This window comes from Xylocopa sonorina, chromosome 6, assembly GCF_050948175.1.
Source record: "Xylocopa sonorina isolate GNS202 chromosome 6, iyXylSono1_principal, whole genome shotgun sequence".
Lineage (NCBI taxonomy): Eukaryota > Metazoa > Arthropoda > Insecta > Hymenoptera > Apidae > Xylocopa > Xylocopa sonorina.
The window spans coordinates 13,551,430-13,555,972 of record NC_135198.1 but is presented as its reverse complement, the minus strand read 5'-3'; positions in this window follow the sequence as shown (position 1 = coordinate 13,555,972).

Below are 4,543 nucleotides of genomic sequence, written 5' to 3'. Positions count from 1 at the left end.
CTTTCGCATCGCGGATTTACGTCAAGTCTCCGCGAACCTTGGCTTAGCGTCTCGCAGGCATGTACGCTCGTCCTTAGCTCGTGAATAGCCGTCGATAGATTTCGTGTGGCGCGAGAAAAGCGGTCGAACATGGAAAGAGAGACGAGACCGGTACCTGCGCAAGCCCCCGTGCACGCCTACCTATGTACCAGTTAAGATTAACCTTGCTCGGACAGTCGTGGAGAAAGAAGAGGCATCGCGCAACCGTTACACCAACGGATACCGATTTAACGAACGGGGACATTTCGATTAATTTATGCCCAGTTTGGTAACCGAACTCGGTTTTCGAGAGAAACGCGTGGAATTGGCATCTAGCCTCCGTCGTCGAGCGGTAGACCTTTCCTCGAGCTAAACACGCCCAGGTAAAAGGAACGACAAGGATTCCGTAGGAAAGCCGACGGGGTCGCGTACGTACCACGAGCGTAGGTGTGGATTCGGTTCGAATCGGTAGCGGTAGCTACCAGGGAATAGAGAGAACAGTTTTTCAGCGAGACGTCAAACGATCGAACGATTTAATCGAGAGAGAGAGAGAGAGAGAGAGAGAGAGAGAGAGAGGAGAGAGAGCAGCTGTCCGACTAACGGCGAGCGTAGTACGTACGCGTGTAGATAGTATCTGGTTGGCGTGACGATAACAAAGGTGGTTCGGTCTCGGACCATTGCGCGTCCTCGGTGCGTGAAAGATGGCGTTGTCCGATGAAAAATTTCTTTTAAATCGTCCGTTTAATTGCGATTTGACGAGCTCGAAAGGGAGAGAGAGAGAGAGAGAGAGAGAAAGAGAGAGGGAGAGGTGGTGGTTGGCCGGGGGCTTCCGCGCGGCAGGGCCCATCAACGAAATGATCGATGATCCACGAGCAGACCGCGGCTGAAGCTTGCCAAATTTCACGGTGAATCTTTAACGAGAGTTCGCGAGCAAACAAAATTTGAACGGTTATCGGGGAAGCCTGCTTCTTCTCGAGCTGGCCGGCTGCTCGTTAAAGTCGCCAGAGTCCGATTTATTTATCGGGAGTGGAGAAAAAGGAAGGCTTAGGCGAGGATCGGTTCATCGAGCTGTGGTCGGTGTCCGGATCGGCGAGTGATTGATAGTGATTTGGCAGATAGCGATCGGGAGGAGTGGAATAAGGTGTGTGCGTGTGTCCGCGCGCGAGCACCTGATGGAAGGGCGGGAGGGTGGAAGCGCGCGCGCGCGCGCGGATCGGATCGAGACGACCGGGCTAAGACAGTTCGAGAGGGACGAAGGTGGCTTCTGCGGGCCTCGGAAATACCCGTGGAACCTATTATCCGAGGTGGGCAACGGCTATCGGCGAGCAGCATCTTTCCGTGTGGGTGTCCGAATACCCTTAAGACCCCATAAGTCGAGTGCCACCCTGCCGAGAAAACCGCCCCCGCGGACTGCCTTCGCTAGACACCTCCTTAGACACCCTTTCAATTTCCTATATGCCCCGATAATCATCTCTGCTCGACCGGATCTCACCGCGGGGTGGAACCTTTTGCTCTCCTCTCTCTCTCCTTCTCTCGTCCTGTTTCCTAACCTTCGCCAGGCGACTTCGCTCCGATTCGTTTCCGATTGCGCTCGTTTCCTTCTCGTATCTTTCGACATCTTTGCCGGACACGATTAAAAGAATATTTCTCGATGTAAAGAAAAACGGTTGATCCCGACGTCGACGACAAGAAGGTTCTTTCCGCGAGAGGGCATTGTTTCCTCCAGCCCGGCGTAAGCAATCTATAGCTCGGAAATTTTCTAAAGTACACTCGATCACCCGGCGGTATTTTTATGCAAACGCGTTGCCGTCTCACGAGGATCCCCCGGACCTCGCCGAGGGCTCACAATAAAGCCGTGACGTATGAATCTACCGGCGACATAAACTTCGCGCGCGCATATTATTAACCGCTACTACGGGAGACTTACTCTCCCAGCCCTTCTCTACCTGGGACCCGTCACAACCCACGTGGGCTCGAACCAAGAGAAAAAGGAATCTCTCGTAGCGTAACGTCTCTAAAACGTATTTTCGAAAATTCGAGACGATCGTCTACGGGTCTACTGGGACGAATTTGTTCGGGATCGCGATCTCCTCCTCTCTCCCCGAGTTGATATATCGTTACGGATAGGTACGTGTTCGCGAGAGAGGGGCCATGAAAACGCACGGCGTGTAAACTGTCCAATAAGTAAGGGACCGAACACGGGGGCCTAACGTGCCCGTTCGCTTCTTGTAGTTTGCGCGGCTTGCGTCCCGTAACGTACGGCACACGTATGCGCGAGCCGGGAGGGCTACGGAGGGCTGTGAGAGCTGAGAGGGCTGCGGTCCGAGGGATGCCACCGCCGCCTATAAAGAATATCCGAGAGACCGAGAATAAAAGCGGCTTGACTTATTCGAACCACCGCCACGGATCGGAGAAAGAGACGGAGAAAGGGCCCGGGACGGAAGAGAACTCGAGAGGAGGGGGAGCAGAAGCGGTGGCCGAATCCTGCTATATTGCTCTTCTCGACCTTTGCGATCCGAGCACGCGTGCCCACACACGTCGGTCTTCTTCGTCGTCTTCTTCTTCTTCTTCTTCTTCTTCTTCTTCTTCTTCTTCCACTTCTTCTTCTTCTTCTCCTCCTTCTTCTTCGAGCGTCGAACAACTCCTCTCGCGATTCACTTTGTCGCTCGAAACTGCGCGTTATAATAGATATCGTTGGTACGCGTACTCGAGGGCTCTGGCATCTGGCTCTCGACGAAACGTCAATGGCGGCGGGGAACGCGTAGAGTGCGGTGGTAACACGTTCGAGAGTTCCGAGTGACGGTAATTATCGTAGAAAACCGGTGATATCTGGCAGCGTTTAGTTCGAGATTATATTCGAGAGGTGGATCGTACGTGGCTGCGTAATCGATACCATTTTTCTGTTCGCAGGACGTGGCGACGTCGATCGAGCAAGGGGCCGCGAGGACGAGGAGCGACGATGGCTAGGGGACGCGACGCGACGAGAGCCGAACGGATCCTTTAAGAAGAAGCGACGACGTTTAGCGGGCGCGATGTTTGCTCGCGCGGCGCGTCAAGCGTACGCGCCGCGGTGAAATTTGTTTAATTTCTCGAGTGTTAATTTTATATAATTTTTTCCGCAAACCTAGCCGCGAGTCGTCGGGACGGGGCGCGACGCGCGCCATTTGTTCAGTTGGTTTAAAGGTCCCCAGGATTTTTTCACTCTCGCTCCGCCGCCGCGTGTCTTTCGTAAGACCGCGTTAGATCGCGACACATTCCACACAGGAATCTCTTTTACGGACGTTATCGCGTTACGTAAAAGCCAACGCGTCAAAAGAAACTCTGTCTCCGTCGAACGTCCGCGAGGCGTTTCGGGACGATCCGGAGGAGCAGCTTTTAAAAAGGATGATCGCTAGGTGTCCTCGGTGGCCGCGTTCCCAGCCGAAAAAAAGGCGTCCTTTTTCAGTCTCGTTATCCGAAAGCGTTTCACGCCCCGTCGAGCCGGAGAACGACGTCGCGTGAAAATCGAGTCCACCTTCGACGGGCGATCGAGGCCGTTCGGGTTGTCGCGACGGTTGTAGGTCGCGGTTGCGTCGCGGAACGGACCGTTTCGATCAATTTCGTCCATTAAACCCCGAGCATCGAAGCGAACGGTTATGGCCGGCTGGCGGGTAAACGTAAAAAGAACGGAAACGAGCGGGAAACGTTCCAATTATTTAATTAGAGTGGCCGGCGAAGGGCGTTGGGTGGCTCTCGATGTTTTCCTCGGAGGCAACCTCGCGGTCGGACGCGAACAAATTCAATTCGCCCGCGTACAAAGAATCGCTCGTTAAAATCGGAACCGCGCCGGCTACCAGGCGATCGTAATTGTTTTCGTTTAATAAACCGCGGACTTTCGCCTCGATATCGGGAAATAATAAAGCGATTTCGTTAAAATTCATGACGGCCGGACCGAGCAGTAAGTAGAACGAGATGCATCGACCGGCGATCCGATCTCTTCGGGCCTTTTAATAACGGGCGACGTCCTTACGTAATCGCCAACGAAACCGTACGATCTTACCGATTCCCCTCTACCTAGAGAAAATATAAATAAATACATAACCCAACCGGTCGGATGTGTTTTATATCTAGCGATCGATTTTCTTTCTGCGAACGATACGAAGAGACTGGGGTTCCTCTTCTCGAATAGCGCAGCAGGATAGCGGTAGCGATTCAAAATTATTATTATTACTATTATTATCGTCATTATTATTATTATTATTATTATTATTACTACTACTATTATTATTATTATTATTATCATTATCATCATCATCGTCATCGTCACCATCACCGTCGACATTCTAATTATTACTATTATTACTATTATTATTATTATTATTATTATTATTGTACCAACTGTTTCGTTACTATATAATACGTTTGTATAGATTGTCAAAACTGTACAAAATATAACGAGAAGAGAAAAATAAAGGTAATGTGAAAAATTGGTAAACGTGTCGTTCGATGCGCATTTGTCAATGCGTGCCCATCTACGCGCACCCAT